General features: G+C 43.8%; 1 long non-coding RNA gene across 2 annotated transcripts in view; it reads right to left on the reverse strand.

Moving 5' to 3' along the window:
- Window positions 1-2,514: 2,514 nt before the first annotated feature.
- Window positions 2,515-18,034, reverse strand: part of LOC123282089 (uncharacterized) — a 40,828-nt gene continuing 25,308 nt past the window's right edge. For both annotated transcript variants that reach the window (XR_011499259.1, XR_006522029.2), the window contains 2 exons: window positions 7,182-7,293; window positions 2,515-3,438 (listed from right to left, as the gene is read on the reverse strand). This is a non-coding gene — a long non-coding RNA (uncharacterized lncRNA). The remainder of the gene's footprint in view (window positions 3,439-7,181; window positions 7,294-18,034) is intronic.

Raw genomic sequence — 18,034 nt, forward strand, 5'->3', positions numbered from 1 at the left:
TCTTTCTCATCAGTCCCTGGCTCCAGAGATCTGGCCAGTCCCCTGGAGTGGGAGGTGCCCAGAGGTGTGGCTAGGCAACTGTTCAATTTGCTTACATCACAGGAAAGGCCCTGGGACTTAAGAGCTGTGTTGATATTCAGAGATTCGGCCTCTAAAGGAAAGGTGTTCTTTAACCTTTTGTTTGCTTGCAGCTTTCCTGTCTGGTTCTCGTGCACCCACCAATCACAGTGTATGACTGCTGGATACATCCCTGCTTAGACCAATGGGTTTGCCTCTGCTTCATGACCTAGACTGTCTCTAACCTGAGAAGGAATCCCCATCTCTCTCCAAATGTCTTTCTTCCATCCATTCTACTGATGATAAAAACTTAAGGCATTTCATTCCATAACTGAAGGTGGCGTTTAAATGTCAACAAAACCTCCAAGCCACATGTTTAATCTAACCCATAGTGCTAATGATTGAGTGCAGACGAGGAAAGGGCAAGGAGTCTGGGGGTACCTGATCCAATCTTCGCCAGCCTTGTCAGGAGTAGCACATAGCTCCTGTGTTTTGTGGCGGAGTTTAGCAAGGGTGTAACTGAATGAGCCACGGGGTCAGAATGAAGTGCTTCAAAGGCCAGTTTGGGGAGGACCAAAATAATGCCAAGTATTAATTCACGACAATTAAAGCAGGACGAGAGAGATCTCCACTGCCCTGGGCAAAGCTCTCTTTTCCTTAACATCCCTTTCAGAGTTGTTCCTTTTTCTCCGTATCTCCCACTGATCTTCCTTTTCTTCTTCCTCTGCTTCTGTTTTGGGAATTGGGTTCTGGCCACACGTTGCTTCTGCTCTCACCTGGAAAGGACGAGCAAATGCTCCCGGGGCTGCACCTTCCTCTCCAGCCTCCCAGTTATCCAGGAAAGGGGCTCAACCTCATCACCACCCCACCCCCAACAAACACACCAAAAAAGGAAAGAGGACACTCAAATCAGCAACTGTTTCATCAACGGCTGGGACCCCGCCATGCCCTCACCCCCATGACTCAGATGCTTGAGAGAATACCACAGAAATGGGTTTTAGGCAAGTTTCTATGATGGTTTTGCTGATAAAAGTCTCCAAGGACTTGGGCTTACTTCAGCCCTCCATGCACCTGCAGCTTCAGTGTCTTCAGGAACAGGAGTTGGGAGCTTGGGCATCAGACATTCCTGGGTGTGGGGCCTTATTCTTCCACTTACTGTCTCTGCAGCCTTGCACAACTGACTGGCCCACTCAGTTTCCTCTTCCAATGAAAGAGATGATAATAGTTAATGCCTCATTCATTTGTTGGGAGGATTAAATTAATAATTTGTTTAAAGTGCTTGGCACGATTCCTGACGTATAGTTAGCACACAAAATATCTTAGTAATTGTATTATTTAGTTAAGTAGGTTGACTGACGTTTTTCTTCAGATTTCATGAAACATGTTCATCTACCATCCCTCCAGCCACCCAAGCCCCCGGCCCCACCCCAAAAACTCAGGGATTGCTTTTCAGCTTTGACCTCCTTCACAGAAGTGTGATGTGGAACTGTTTTTGAAAATTTGTTCCAGTTTCTACTTTTTTTCTCATCAGGATAGACGACCATGCACAAGTGGCCTCGTGTTCTCTCCTAGCAAGCCCAGGGGCTGGTGTTGCGGCAATGGGTTTAGTTTTTGGGGGTGGTGTGGGATGCCAGGGAGGGGGTGGGGGCTGCTGCCGGCTGCAGTATTCAGCTCTTTTCCAGGATGTTCCCTCATGGCTGATCCTACTCTGTTGGAGGGCGGCCAGGTGAGAGGAAACGATTTTGAGATTGTTTATGTTGTGGCCTACCTAAGCCAATTCGATCATTCACGATTATTAGTCTCTTCTAAGGATTCATGGATATGGGTCACCACAAAAAGACAGGCGTAGATGAGGACAGCTTGCAGTTTGTTACCTGAGACCACTTCTCTGTCAAGGGGTTTGTTACAATGAAAGCAAGTCTCGGAGAACTCTGTCACACCTACAAATATTTACTAGCAAGCTGGCAAATAATAGTCGTAGAGCCTGTTCTGTAAGTTCCGTGAAACGGCAGCCGTCTGCTCTTTCAGGGACGTTAAGGACCTTGGATGAAAGGTTTGCCTAAGGCGGACTCGACGATACTCTAGAAGCAGGATTCAGTAGACATGGTCAAGTCTGGGTGAGAGACACCTCTAGAAGCTCAGGACACAGGACTGTGCCTGAAACCTTGGACCCCATTCCAAAGTATACAGGCAACGGGGCTCCAGGGGCGGAGGGTGTAATGATGTAACAATGCTTGAAGACAGTCCGAATAGCCCGACCCTAGTCATTTCCACCAACGTGAAGTCACTTATAAAGCTCAGTACGCTAGCTATCAAACTCCTGATGATGATCAGAGACAAAGCTAACAGAAGGGCCTAGAGTTTTCCTCTCTGGCGTAGAGGCTTCTGATTAGTCTTTCAAATGCTAACTAAAAACCCCTAAATTGTGTTTTCTCAATTAAAAATGGCGAAGATCAAAATTAACACACAGACATACACACACACACCACCTTTACTAAAGTACTTAAAAGTAAATTACAGACAATATAACGGTGTACAGCCCTTCAAATCCCCTTTTACACTATCCAAGTCAGAAAAAATGGAACTGCTGCTGCTTAGGCATCAATTTTTAAAACTAGCCACAAAGTCATAGAATGAAGGTCACATCTGGGCTCAATCTTGTTCCCAGTAACATAGCTGGCTACCTGCATGACCCTCATCCTTCAGTCTGCTTACCCGACATCTCCAGTTTATCCTTCCCTTGGGAACTCAAGGCATCCGCAATGTCCCTAGAATGACTACGCATTAAGATGGAGATAACTAGGGGTCTCTCAAAAGGCAGAGCTTGGGGCCCTGAGCATCTCCTGCAAACAGCTCACAGGAAGGTGCTGCAGGGAAGGGCCCTGGAAGGATCCCTGACAAACGAGCCCAGGAGGAGACAGTCCCTTGGAGGAGGGACAGTTATGGAGAACTCATGAATGAAAAGAGGAGGCTAGACAGCTGGATCTGGGAGAAACAGTGGAAACCTGAAATCGGAAAGAAGTGCAAGAGACTGTTGACTACATAAGACCTTGAAGATGCTTCCAGGCTAAATGTCCATCGGCTGCCTTTCCTATTCATGGCTTTTCAGATTAGCTGCCTCAATCGTGGGTGGCTTTCCAATAAGCACTGCTGATTCTTCATTCTGGAGAACCTCCGGCGGTGGTTCTCATACTTAGTTCAGTTAGAATGGCCTGGGGTGCTTATTTGCAATGCAGATTCCAGGGCCCTATGCCCAGAGGTTCTCATTCGGTGAGTCTGGGGTGGGACCCAGAAGTCTGCATTTTTAAGAAATACCCTGGGTGATTCTGTTGCACATTGACCCATAGTAGCACTGCTTGAGGTTTGGAGTACTCTTTTTTTCTGCAAAAAGGAAAAAAAGGTTTATTAATTATTTAAATACCACATACTCCACATACAATATGAACAATTCATAAGAGTGTAAAGAAAAAAGAAGTCGGCTGAAATCCTACCACCTGAGATGTTTGGTTATCTTATTAATGTTTTAGAAACTATCATCAGGAAATGTTTATGCATGAATGAATATGTATACTTTTGTATGAGTAGGATCATATTTGAGGGGACTTAAATGCACCCTTTTCTTTCTTTTTTCTCTTTGGCAAGCTACCCCTTTCTGCTGCTTTCATTCTCCCCGCTCCTGTCAGCATCTCCACCACTTACAGGTATGTGTCCTTTCATGTTGTTCTCCCTGCTTGCATAATCATGCAAAAATACGTACATGAGATTTTGTCATTGTTTGACAAAAATGTAGTTTTGGGTTTTTTGGGGGCATTTCATAATAAATATATTAGGGTACAATATATAGGGTACAATATATATAGGGTACAATATCTAATGATGGGTACAGTTAGTGATTCCTTTTAGTGGCTGTATAATACTCCATGGTATGGTACAACATGAGCATTTACTCTATTTCCGGTATTTTGCCACCACAAACAGGGCTGCAGGAGACATGCCTTGCCCTCAAGGAGTTTATAATATTTTAGGTGAAATTCTTGTGTGTGAAGGTGGATCTGTCAGCTTTTATTGTGTAATAAACCACGCCAAAACTTAGTGGCTTAAACCAGTAATCATTTGTTTACAGCAGGGTCAGCTCGTGGTTCCCCTGCTCTGAGCTCGCTCAGCTGATCTCTGATGGGTTCTCAAAGGCATTTTGGGTCAGCTGGCAGTTTGGCTGGCAGCTGGCTGGCCTCACTCATGTGTCCAGGGGTTGGCAGGCTGGTTGGTCTGAGGGCAGGAGGATCTCAGCTGGGACACCTTATCTCTGCTCTCTGCGGGCTCTCCTCCTCTGGTAGACTGGCCCCGGCTTTTTCATATGGTGTTCTCAGGGTTCCAAAGAGCAGCAAGAGAGGGCAAGGCCCAATATGCACACCATTTTCACATCTTTGCTTGTGTCGTGATTGCTTTTGCCTCACTGGCCAAGGCTAGCCACATGGCCAAACCCCAACTGGCCAAACCCAGTGTGAGAGATGACTACTGAAGGGCAGCAGAATTTCTCACCCCAAAATTTGCCACTTTGGCAAAAGGATTATTTTGAGCTCAAGGCAATGGAGAAGAAGCAGATATAAGGAAAGCTCTCTGCCCTCTCCCTAATTGCCTAAAATCAGGATATATATTTGCATAGAAGTTCATCACTGATAACCCTAGACCCCTATTGGCCCACAGAGTGCACCAGAGGACGCTATATGATGAACTTCTTATTTATTTTTAGTGCCACCAAGTGGATTCTGGCTGCTAGTGACCCCATGTACAGCAGAGTGGAACCCTGCCTGGTGTTTTTGCACCATCCTCTCACCTTCCAGCTCTGAATTGGACAATGCTCTGCCGCTATTCAGAGTGTTTTCATGGCCAATGTCTTAGGAATTGGGTGGCCAGGTCCTTACTCCTAGTGTGTCTCAGTCTGGAAGCTCCGCTGAAACCACGGGTGACCCTGCTGGTATTGGAAATACTGGTGGCAGAGCTTTGAGCATCACAGCAACATGCAGCCGCCACAGTGTGACAACTGACAGATGAGTGGTGTGTTTCCCTGACCAGGACACGAACTGGGGCAATGGTGGTGAAAGCCACTAGACCACTGGGGCTGACTCCCCAGTATATTTATCTTCCCATAATTCACCACACTAGAAACTCACAACTCTTTCACTTTGTCTTATTGCTTCTCTGAAAATTTATTATGTTTATTGTTAAGATGCTATATAGGCCTAAGTTCTAGCCATCTCTTTGAGTTACTCATCTCCCAGTTTCTCCCATGTGTATGTGAGATATACATGTTAATAAACCAGTTTGTTTTGCTCGATAATCTGTCTTTTGTTACAAAGCCCCACCCCCAGAACTTGGAAAAGTAGAAGGAAAAGATTTTGTCCTCCCATACACTACCCAAGAGCATGGACACTGGAAGGGGAATTCTGCTGGCCATTCTTGCAAATAATTTACCATAGAAAATATCTGCTAAGAGGTTCTAAATGTTTAACAGAAAACCAAGTCTTGGAAAATTTGTGAATTAGAGGAAAGAAACCTGTCATTCCTGCCCAAAGATTGGTTCCAATGATGTGACAAAGTCAGCACATTTCTAATGAGCCAAGTGTTGCAGAACTTCTCACTCCAGGACTCCTGGGACAGTCTCTGGAAGAGCTGACACCACCTGGTCTGTTCCCCTACGTCCACAAATGCTCCCAGTGGAGAGCTTTCCCGGCAGCTGCTCTCTGCACCTGCTACCGTGAGGCCTCAGGGAAGTTTCTTTTTCCTTAGGTCTCATGTATCCAGGGGTCGTAGGTTTATATCCTGTGGAATAACCAGTTAAAGAAAGTCCTTAGTAGAACACCAGGCTTCCACTGGTATTATTTTTCTGACTCTGTGTTGCTGTCTCTCACAGGGTCATCTCAGGTCTCCAGCCTTTGAGTTGAGACGAGAGAGTTGGGTTCTAGTCTTATGTTCTCAGGCAAGTCACACTATCTCCCTGGATTTCTCTTTTTTAAATCTGTTAAATGAAGGAGTAGGTCGAGAACAGTGCTTCCCAAAGTTGAATGTGCATACGAATCACATGGAGATCTTGTTAGACATGCAGCATTTCGGGTCCCCTCCCCAGACACACTGAATCAGCACCTTCTTTTTAACAAAGTCTCCTGGTCTAGAGCAGTTGTTCTCAACCTTGGCTGCACATTAGGATCTCCTGGGCGAGCTTTGAAGTAAAGATGCCCGGTACCCACTCTTAGAGATTCTGATTTAATTGGTCTGGGGGTGCATCCTGGGCACTGAGCATTGCTAGGCTTGAAGAGATGAGGAAAGGGAAGGCCGGAAGAACATGGAGAAAGTAGCTGTAGGAGACGACCCAGCCTTCAGTAGAGGAGCGCAGCCACTGCCGACTTGCAGGCCGGAAGGGAAGTGGCCACAGTGAGATTAACATCCCAGCCTCCCTCCTCTCCCACCCTCTCGTTTCCTGCCAGTGCTTCCCATTTGTTGAACCCAACTGGATTCCAGAGCACAAGGGAGCCTCGTTGATGCAGTCCATAAATGTCAGCCTCCTGGGCACACGGTTGGATGGAGAATGGGTCTGAGAAGGCAAATGGAAATTATCCAGCAGGAGATGCTTGTTTTGAAATGCAGATTCCTGGGCCTCATGCCAGATGTATTGAAGCAGTTCTTTGCTTTGGAGCTGAGGTCAAGAGCCTCAATTTCTAGAAACTTGCCAAGATATATACACTAAATTTGAGAAGGGCTGGATAAGGTGAACTCTGAAGTTCTTTCCACCTCAAGGGCCTATGACATTATTACTTACGTATACTTGTTTTTCTCTTGAATTCACTGCTACAGTACTTTGCTTTTTGACTTTGGTATTCTGAACCTCAAAGTCTGTTAGTTAAAATGTGTATGCTTAAGTGAACAAATAATGATCACTTTGTTGGGTTTGCTTTCCACATTGAGTCTCTGAGCTGAAACGTGTAAGTGGGATGCCCTGGTTTTGCCATCTGTCTGGTGACATTGTAGAAGATTTGGCAAGTTATATTTGGGCCACAAACATCAAATTGTAGTCCTCTGCTTTTAGTTTCAATAGTCACAGGAAATGTCAAGTAAAATTTTTTGCTTACCACTATGTAACTGTTCTCTTTCCTTTTCTCACAGCCACGATGAAGCGTGTCAGGATCTCACACCAACATTATGGAGTCTCCCTCTGGAAGGCTTTGGGAAGCTATTCTCTATCTGTTTTAACACATACATATTAAGAATGATGGTTTAGATATTTACCAGAGAAAAACGGAAGGAGTGTATTCTTGATAAAACATTTGACTATACATGACATTAAAAATTCCTTTGAGGACTGAATCTTGTACCACCTTGTATAACCCAAGCATCATCCTATATTCCACCACCTGTGACTACAAACAGAGCTCACATTCCATTCTGATGCTGAACTTCAGACACCATAATTCCCCACTGGCTTGATTGTAGGAAATGATCCACTTCTGCCACGCTCCCTGGGATTTCTAGGAGTCAGGGTGCTTCCCATGTGTCCATAAACATGCTGTTAGGTGCAGTCCCCACAAAGCATTTGTTCTGTCCTTCCTTTCCTGGTTCCCATAGGTCCACAGCTGCTGCCTGCACCATTTCTAGAAGCTTCACCCTTACCCCTGCCCTCTTAAGAAGGCCATGAGCCATTCCCAGGGTGCTATGTCTGGGTGGTGCCAAATTTCCAATCTTTGGGAGTGTTAGATTTGTCTTGGCTTTCATGCGAGAGTGGCAAAATGCCCTCTTTCTCATCCTGGATCACACTTTTTATGGCACAAACTGCTCTTTAGAACTACCAGCAGCTTCTTCCCATTGCTGGAGGGGGAGTCTGTATCTTACCATTGTTGAAGCTGGAAAACTGCTATATGAGTGATGGTAACCAGTTTTGGATTTTAGGGTAGAAGCTCTTTCTGAGCTTTCTTCCTTTTCTTCTGAATAAGGACCACTCTTGTCCCATTGTGGAAGCCTTGAACCCATGAAGTAAGTCTAATAAAGATGCCTCAGACTGAGATGTTAAAAATATTTTTCAGTTATATAAGTTGGATATCTTTAGCAGAACTGTATTTTTTCTGATATTTTGTAAAATATGTATTTTGATTGGACCATCCCTGAAAATTGCTGGAAGTTTTTGATAGGGGTGTGTGTGTGTGTCAACTTTGCTCAAGTATTAGCTTTCAGGAAATCATAAGGCCAGACCTTACCAGGCATATTTTTCTCTTCCTCTCAACTAGAGGAAAAAGAAAGAACACGCAAAGAGACTGGACTAGCCTTAGGGCAGAGATGGCTACACTGAACTGTTGGAATCCCACATATGACACTACTTAAGACTAATAACTCGGACTGGGAAAAATACACTATTTATTAGTCCTTATGTTTGACTCACCTGGGCCACACAGAGCCACCTGACAACCTGTGGTGAGGGTGGATTATTTCCCACCTTAAACTGAGTTTGCCTTTTACTTCACAGAGAAAACTGAGTGTCAGGGGAGCTCTTCCTCAGCTTACTATCTCCCTGTATGAGCAGGCGCTACTCCTATGAACACGTATTTTTCTCCTTTCTTTTCATCTCAAAAGAAGTGTTCTTCTTCCTCTGTATTCGTATGTTCTCGATCCTGTCTCTTCCCCTCTCCAAGGCTGTCACCAGACTTCGTCTGTAAGTTCGACTTCTCCCTCTATACTGGTCTGTTCCATTCCGCATGAAAGAAATGCTCCGATCATTCTCTTCTTAGCAGAAATACTTTCTTTACTCTCATAAACTGCTAGTGGTTATGTAAGTTGGTTAAAATAAAAATGACAATAATAATAATAAATTCAACAAGCATTTGCAATTCATTTTAAAAAGCTTAGACTTTTGCATAAACTTTGATTCAGTGATTCCAGTTCTAGAATTTATCATGGACGTGCTCAAAGACATAGTTACAAAGAGAATCACTTTAGTGCTGTTTACCATATTGAAAAATTGTAAAGCCATAATGTCCAATAATAGAAGAGATTATTTAAATAAAAGATGATATAGATACATAATGGAACACTGTCTGCCACCATTAAAGATGATATTGTAGAAAATATAGGACATGGAAAATTAGTCATAATATATAGAAATGCCAAAAGTAGTCTATTAAATGATAGGAAAACCATGATACCATTTAAGAAGTATATTTCTCATTTTAAAAAGACTATAAGTATATTGTACATAAATGTTAACCGTGATTATCTAGGAGGGAAGGGATTATATAAAATAATTTATACTTTCAGGCTTATCTGTATATTCTAAATTTTCTATACTAAGAATTTAGGTTTAGTAATGAGAAATAAATTTAATTTCATATTCCTCCCTTGTTTCTACAGATTGCTCAATCACTATTCTTCTTTCCAGGATTAGCCTCTTCAAAGAGTACTCCTCCTTCATGTGTCCACTTCCTCCTCTTCCTTTCTCTTCTCAATCCAGTGCAAACTGCCTTCTGACTCTATCGAATCCCTGACATTCAAGTTGCAAATTCGATCTTCCCTTTTGCTATCCACATCTTCTTTCTCTTCTCTGCAGCATTTAATATTGTTATCTATTATCTCCTTGAAATTCTATTCTCTGGATTCTATGATACTCCTGATCCTTTTTATCTGGCCACTGCTTCTCGGTCTCTAAGCTTTCTCTGAAGAGAAACCTTCCTATTAAATGTTAGTGTTGCCCAGAGTTCCATCCTTCATCTTCTGTTCTCACGTAACACATTCTCCTGAGTCATTTCAAAGGCACACACAGCTTACCGTTCCAACCAAGTGCCTCCAGGTGATGGCCCCAGCCTAGCATACAACTCTCCACCAGGCAACTTCACCTGGAAGCCCTAACACATTCCTCAAAATCAACATGTCTCCAGCTGAACTCATTATCTTTCCCTAAGAGCTTGTACCTCCACCCACATTTAATATTTTGAATAATGACCTGCCATCCAATCATTCCAGTCAAAAATCTGTAAATGGCCCCAGACCCCCCTTTCTCCCTCATTTCCCCAACCCTACACATGCGAATGTGTTTTAAAAGTTGGGTGCTCCAAACCATCACCTCTCTTGCAAGATGCCTATCCCATATGACTTCTCTCTCAGTAAACGACCTTGCCTCCTACTTCACAGAGAAAATTAAAACTATTGGGTATGAATTCTCTTATCTTCCACGCATCCTCTACCGTGCTAGAAGCTCGAGATACAAAGATGAAAAAGCTCTGGAGCTTTCAGTCTATTGAGATTTGTGGATTTGTTTGGACATTAGGAAATAGATTTTTTTCTCCCAACTGGCATACATTATATCAGTGTTAGGTAAGACTTAAGGTAGAACCTGTTTGGCCAGATACAAGGGTAAGTTTGAATTGCTTGATTGAAAAATGTCTAAAAGTCAAAGCAATAAAATTTAGCACAGGCATCTGGAAAAGTTCCTATAAAAATCTTAACCCCTAAATGCACACAGCTTGTGGCTTGAATTCTAGCTTGTTAATTTGTACAGAAGCTTACAACTGCATCCTTTCTTTGTCTGATGTGGTTCTCAGTGTATGTAAAGGAAATATTTAAGACAATTATCCTCTAATGGGGAGAGTAGAGGGAGGTAAGGTCTGTACACTTCACTCAAACTGGTAAAATCTTAACACCAGGAGAGTGATAAGTTATGTACTAAAAGGAGTAGCACAAGAGAAATTTTTGTAGTGAAGGAATAGTTCTATATCCTGATTGTGGCGATGATTATATGAATCCACACATGTGGTAAAATGACATAGAACTACAGATACACACATTATACTAATGTAAATTTCCTGTTTTGACATTGTACTACAGCTCTAGAAGATGTAACCACCGAGGAAAACTGGGTGAACGGCACACATGATACCAACCCCGATATCAGTTTCCCTACATTAAACCCAGCATATATGGGGTTAAAACCAAAACACTCATTCCCTGCTTACTCCCTGGCTTCCTGGCTCCAGAATCCACTATCCTCCATGGGGACAGACACCACCAAGGACAAGCACCTGGATTCATTATCTCCTCCCCACAAAGAGATACAGGCCGGTGGGAAAGCTGCTGACCAGCAAGGTCATGGTTTCCCTCTTCTCTGCAAGTGTCTCAAGACCAAAGACAGGCTGGTGGGAAAGCTTCGACCAGCAAGGCCACATGCTCCCCCTCCCCTACCTAAAACCCCAAATAAAAACCCTTCCTTTTAGCTTTTCAGGGAATTTGGGATTTCAGAGTTAGCTGCCCTCTCTCTTTGCTCAGCACTGGGCAATAATAAAATTCCTACTTTCTTACACCACACCCGGTGTCAGAGATTGGCTTGCTGCCCACTGGGTGAGCAAATTCACTTCAGGTTTGACATCACATGGACTTCTTGTACTATCTTTCAACTTCCTGTGAATTTATAATTATTTCAAAATAAAGTTTCTTTTAAAGTGAATATAGTACACCACGATAACTTGTGAATGGGAGGCTGTATCTGGTCTTAAAAATGAGAAGGTTATATCTTAATCGGGACTTTTCTGATTGCAAGTGACAGAAACCTGAATCCAACCAGTTTAAGCAAACCAGAAATTTATTAGCTCACATAACTTCATCTCTTCGCTTTGCTTCTCTCTGTGAATTGGTCTCATTTTGTCCTAGTAGCCAAGTCTCCTGCAAGAAGCATGACTGAGGAGGAACAATCTTAGAGCTCAAGATCGGAGGAACAAGGGAGTCTCTCTCTCTCCTAGTATCTAATCATAACACCCCAGGAAAGGACACTGATTTGCCTGCTTAGTCACATGCCCATCCCTGGGCCAATCACTGTGGCCAGGAGGTGGGGTGTTGTGACTGACGGCCCTCCTCCCCCTCTCTCCACCCATCAAATGAAGTTGGACCGCAAATGCTGTTAACAGAGGAAGGAAGGGATGCCAGGCAGCAGATACATTAAATTTCTACTACAGAGCATCCAGGTGTCCTGCAGGGATTGTAGAAGTAAGAGAATGATAAGGTTTTAAAAAGAGAGAAAGAACACATAAAACGTAAAACTGCATAAAAGAGGTAAAGGGTAAATATTGGAAATGAGAGAGGACAGCAGGGCTGGCAAACTATGGCTCCTGGTCAAAACTACTTCAGGCCCTGCAGGCGAATTGATCCAGCTTTCAGGGATGTGTTTGAGACAAGAGTCAGAAGAACTTCTCAGAAGTTTGAAAACTTTTGTGAAAATTTAAATTCCCCTTTTGAATTCAAAAGCCCTAGTAAGTTGTAGGCAGATGGTAAATGTGAAGGATTTAATTTCTACCATAGGAAAAGATTGTTTTCCCTTCATGGACCAATTTTCACATAACACAAAAGTGAATGAAAAAACCAACTGAGAAATCAGGTAGATAAACAGATAAAAAATAACAAAAAGAAGAAACTGAATGGAAGGGTGTGGTGTAATGCAAGCCTTTTGTCACTGGAGGAAACATTTTGAAGGCCATTTGGTGTTAGTTCAAATTTAATTCTTGCATCTCACAATAACTTGTATCAGAGAAAGAAAATACTCGTGGACTGGAGATCTCACTGTCCTCTGGAAGGAAGCCGGTGTGCTTTTTCTAGCCAGCAACACTCCTGTTAAACGTCTTGGTAGGAGAGTTCTACATGCCTCCTGGAACCTCCTAAGTGTGCAGGGTTCCATTGTCAACAGGTTTCACACATGTTTGAAATAATAACCATCAAGATCAATGACTTTTTCATTTTTGTTTTTTTACTCCAAACTGTGTGTTTACAAATACAAGCATAAATAACAATTGGCTGCATATGTTGTGTACCTACAAAGCACCATGCTAGAGCTTTTCATCTCACTGGATCACCACAACCATCTGTGAAGTGGGTAATATTATTACCACTTACATACGGGGACACGGGACCCCGGGTGTAGAGCCAATATTCGAACATGGGTGTGACCCCAGAGGCTGCATTCTTAATTTCTTCAAAGTCTTCTGCTGAAGAGGAATTCCAGGTATTTTCCCCAAAGGCAGGCGAATCTGCTTTTTCACCTGTACACAATCGGCATTTTCTTGAGGCAGGGGGTAAATTAAGGAGAACTTTGCAAAACATACTTTCATACCAAATATAAGCTAAAATTCCAATGACTTGCTGTTGGTTATCAAAACAGAGATTAACAGTCTGAGTCGTAGAGTAATTTCTTTCAAATTTGGCTTCAGCGCCCATTGCTAAGTAATTCGAAAACTGGGCCAAAGGCGTGGGAATGGCTTGAGTGACGTCATGATTAGGCAACCGGATTCCCACCCTGGGAGGCTGAGACCTGCATTCGAGTGTGCACCTCTTCCCACCCCCCAACTACCCGCCCATTCACAGTTCAGATTAAGCGAGTTGCTTCCTGTTTTGTGGTTTTTATATCCAGCAGTGCAGCTACCCAATGCGCTCTCCTCTTTCAGGCTGAGCTGCCAACTTTCCATTCTGGGCTCCAGAATTAAGACAAAGCAAGGCCGGAACTTTTATTTTTTTCTCCCTTTTGGCAGCAGCGTTTTTAATGGAAACCTGATTCACTTGTCACCAAAAACACACAGAGAGTGCTGCATCAGAGGAGCTGGACAAAACCTCCTCACTGGGATCCTGTTTCAGGGGTGATCACCTTGTATTCTGAGAAGAGTTCAGAGAAAGACCAGAATGGCAGCTCTTCCCGAGGGGTTGGAGGGAGCATCTCTGAGACCCTAGGGAACAGTCTTGAACAGAAAAGTTCTTAACGCAGGAAGATGCCAAATTGTGTCAGTCCTGTGAGGTTCGCCCTCTCTAGGATGAAACTTCCACAACTTAACAATATCAAATATAACAATACTAAGATTCAAAACTTTTTAAATCTTATTCAAAAACCATCTTATTGTTTGTTCTCAGAGATGAGCTCTGCTATTTACTAGCTCCTGGTCAAACTGTCAAATGGGAAAGATTATGGAAATCCCTACTTCATGGGTTTGTTGTGAGGATTCAATGAGATAAGGGGCAGAAATCAGAGAGCTACACGCAGAAAGCAGCGCCTTAATGGTGGGGAAGAATCTATTACTACCATTTACTGGCCAGGTAAACTAGAATAAATTATTTGACCTTTCTGTGCCTCCATTTCCTCATTCAAAATGGGATGGGAATCATAGTAATAGTGTCTCCTCATAGGCTCTTGCGGGTGTTCAATGAGTTAATATGTGTAAATCATCTAGAACCATCCTTAACATATAATGTGTCCTTTATAAGTGTGTTCCACCATCACTATAGTAAATGTCCAATAAATGGTTTGTATGGATGTATTATTAGGGCACAGCTATCTTTTTATGTAATTCTGCATGCAGTCTTTCCTTCTTTGACTCTACAGGCTAGCGTTTAGATGCCTACAGATGGCCTTAGGTAGATGTGGCCATCTTTGCCTGTGCACAGAAGCAGGATATGGCTACTCGGGCTGAGCTCAGGAAGAGAAAGATAAGTATTTACTGAGTACCTATTATGTGCGAGATACTTTGCATGTATAGATTCATTTGATCCTCATAATAATCCTGAAGGTTAAGTTATAGTTACATTATAGTAAATGTGCTGTCGGTGAGAATGAATGTGCTGAGAAATATGAATTTACCCAAAGTCACAAAGCAGGGAGCAGCAAAGCCAGGGTCTGAAGACAGATCTGTCTGACCTTAAAAGCCCACATCTTCCCCCTGCCTCCTGCCTTGGGAAGGAACTCAGACTGAGCATGTATCACCATCCTGCTCAGTGAAATCAAACCTTGCTTTTAACAGAAGACAGCATCTTTTATTCCACATTAGAATATAGGGTTAAAGAGGCAGACACCCCTGCTGATAAAAATTCTCACTGATATGTAAGCATCTGACATAAGATCCTTTCCTGATATCAGATTTGGTTGTGGCAGAAACAAAAGGGCACTGGTCCCAGAAAAGGGAGGCCAGATGAAATTTAGGTCACCACTTACCACTTCCTGGTCAGTTTTACTTGCTCTAGAAAACTCTAATTTTTAATGTCTGTCCCTTGCAGGGTTGCCAGACTTTAAAGTATATATCCCTCTATGTATATTTTAGTGTAAGTGTGTCTCCTGCAATATTTGAGACGTACTAAAAATTTTTGAATCTGAAATTCAAATTTAACAGGATATCCTGTATCTTACCTGGCAACCCTGTTTCCCTGACCTGAAAGCTTTCCATTGGGTATGTCACAGGTAAAATACAGGACGCCCTGTTCAATTTGGATTTAAGGAATTTAAGGGGAAAGGGGGGGAATTCTTCCCTCCCCTACACTGAGATCAGAGAAATAGTCCCACTGCTTTCCTAACCCACAAGTTTAAAATGAGCTTTGAGCTGCAGTCAGGAATGTCTGGTCCGAGCTTAGCAACAGCACTTCCCACAGAGTACCAAAAAGGACCCATTGATGCCGGGAGTGTTACCAGGGCTGAGAGCAGCAGTGATGGGATGTTGAGGAAGGGTGGATGGTCTTCACACTGTGCTTTTGAGCCCCGGTATTCGTTTTCTACTGCTGCAGTAACAAATTACCACACAGTTAGTGTCTTAAAACAACACCCATTTATTATCTCACGGTTTCTGTAGCTCACAGGTCCAGGCGAGCTTTACCACATGCTCTGCTCAGGGTCGGTTATTGACAGAATTTACTTCCTCCTTCGCAGTTGTAGGACTAACATCTCCCTGTCGTTGCTGGCTGTTAGCGGGGCGTCATTCCCAGCTTCTAGAGACCACCCACTTCATTGGCTCATGGCCCTGTCCATCCTCAAAGCCAGCACCAGTGCCTCAAATTCTCATCCCTCAAACCTCCCTGACTTCCCCTTCTGCTGCATTTTTCTGATTTCTGCTTTCTTCTGATGCTAAAAACTTGTGGGATTACATTGGGCCCACCCAGATAATCCAGGATAATCTCTTTATTTAAAGGTCAACTAGCTAATAACCTTAATTTCATCTACAAAGTCCCTTTGCTATGTAATGTAGTATATTCACAGGCATAACACCGAGGGGCAAAGCTTATGGGGTCAAAATTCTGCCTACCACAACAGGCTGTGGAAGTTGACAACTCATTCTGGCCAGGACTGTACAACCTCCTGAAGCAGAAGAACAACTTCCCATAAAACAAGGGGGTACAAGTGTTCACATACCCACTTCTGGTCCAGTGGGAGATAATCAGGGTGGAACCAAAAGAACTCTGTTCTGATCCAGCTCTGAACCGACCACACCAAGTGACCTTGGACAAGTCATTTAAAGTCCCTGGGTCTCCAGCTACTTTCCCTGGAAGATGTAACACCCTGGATGAGGAGTCCTGGCCAGACACCTATGAGGGATGATTTTCAGGCCTGCGTGCAGGTGATTACAAAGGCTTTCCTGGCCAGGCTGCGTGGGGGAAGCTGCATCCTCAGCCCAGACTCGGTGCACAGCCAGTACACTGCAGTCTCTAAAGGAAGTTGCAGGCAGGACTCAGGCCCCTGCCCGCCCTGCTCTTACATGACCCGCACCCCTGGCCCAGATGCCTCCATCTGGAGGCCTCTTTCCCGGGACGCTTTAGCAGAGGCCTCCCTCAGGACACTGCCAAGACCTCATTGTGCAGGAGGGGAGGAAGAACCTTGAAGACTCTTTTTCCCTACACTGACTTTGTATTCTGTACGTTTCCACCCCAAGTCCTCCTCCCCTCTGCTACCCAACCCCTATCCCGGCCCTGAGTCCATCAACTGGCAGGAGCCTTTTGCTCAGGTCTCCCTCGGTAGTGAGACAATTTCCCTGTGTGCGAGGAGACATCTGACCCTTGCCTGGTGCTGTTCCATGGGGAAAATGGAACAGGAGGCAGGGCACTGTCTCCACTCTGGCTTCTTGCTTATATTATGGTGGTCAGTGATTAAGGCTTGACTGTCATTTTCATTTTGGCTTGTCTTAATCGGTTATGCTGACGATACCCAGCAGTCCAGCTCTCTGCAGCTCAGCAGAGCTCTTGACAACACTGGACAGCCTGGCTGCTCTAGCAGTGACATGAGTTACATGGCTCACCCACTCAGTAACATTTATTCAGCACCTACAATGGGATGGGCACTTGCTGGGTGCCAGGGACACAAAGATGAGTAAGACCTGTTCCATCACTGGTAGGAAGGTTACATTCCAGTTGAGGCATGTGACTGATTAATTATGACACAGTGTAATTAATTCTCTCATCAAGTATTTTTTGAAAGACTGACTTCTTGCTTGAGATCTCATGTAATCCTTACAATGCTTCTTTGAGATAAATTTTATGGTGCTCTTTACTTTAGAGATAAGTAAACCAAGCCTCAGAGAATAAAATATTTTGCTCAAGGCCCCACAATCAATAAGTGATAGATCAGGATTCCAACTCAGGACTTGTGATTTACATTCAGTGCTGTCTCTCCTTCACCCCAGCAAGAGAGAAGTTCTATAAGGCCGCAGAGGAGGGGACTGGTTCTGCCTGGGGTTAAGGAAGGAGGGGAATGCTGTAATACTCCAGGTCTTTGCAAAAGTAAAGTGTTACGTACGATGGTTACTGCTATTACCATCATCACAATGCACACTCTCGCTACTTTTAATAACTGAGGTAAGATAAAAGTTCCAGGTCATCTGTAAACCGTCACGTAGAGACCCGCCTTCTCTCTGAGGTGGAAAGCCCTCTGTTGTCTCCATCACTCATTCAGTCAGTTCCTCTGAGCCTGTGCCAAGGATACTAATGCTCAAGACATCGGTGCACAAGGCCTCCTCCAGAAGGGTTTTGGGAGAGTCTGTCTTTACATAATGACCCATTAAACACAATGACTCTCAAAAACGCTGGTTCTTTAATGAGGCCATTTAAGGATCAGAGTCCTATCTGGACATAAAGGAATCCATTTAGTCCATTTCACTGGCTTGGCGGAAAAAGCTAAACGTGGGTGTTTGCAGAATGCTGGGTAACAATAAAGGGTGCA

Source organism: Equus asinus, chromosome 29 (genome assembly GCF_041296235.1).
Source record: "Equus asinus isolate D_3611 breed Donkey chromosome 29, EquAss-T2T_v2, whole genome shotgun sequence".
Lineage (NCBI taxonomy): Eukaryota > Metazoa > Chordata > Mammalia > Perissodactyla > Equidae > Equus > Equus asinus.